Below are 382 nucleotides of genomic sequence, written 5' to 3'. Positions count from 1 at the left end.
ACGAAGCTGCAGCAGCCAGGCTGCTGCTGCAGCACGCAGCTGCAGCATCCCGGCTGCTGCTGCAGCACGAAGCTGCAGCAGCCATGCTGCTGCTGCAGCACGAAGCTGCAGCATCCAGGCTGCTGCTGCAGCACGAAGCTGCAGCAGCCATGCTGCTGCTGCAGCACGAAGCTGCAGCAGCCCGGCTGCTGCAGCTTCGCTCAGAGAGGCCCCCACGTTGCATGCGGCTGCTTGAGTTCTGTGTTATCAACTGAGAGGGGAAACGAGAGACTAGCTTTTATAATAGGAGTTCACTACTGTGCTGCACACGCACTACAATATATATATATATATATATATATATATATATATATATATATATATATATATATATATATATATA

Source organism: Eimeria mitis, genomic scaffold (assembly GCF_000499745.2).
Source record: "Eimeria mitis Houghton genomic scaffold, Emh_scaff2784, whole genome shotgun sequence".
Lineage (NCBI taxonomy): Eukaryota > Apicomplexa > Conoidasida > Eucoccidiorida > Eimeriidae > Eimeria > Eimeria mitis.
This window is presented reverse-complemented; position numbering follows the sequence as displayed.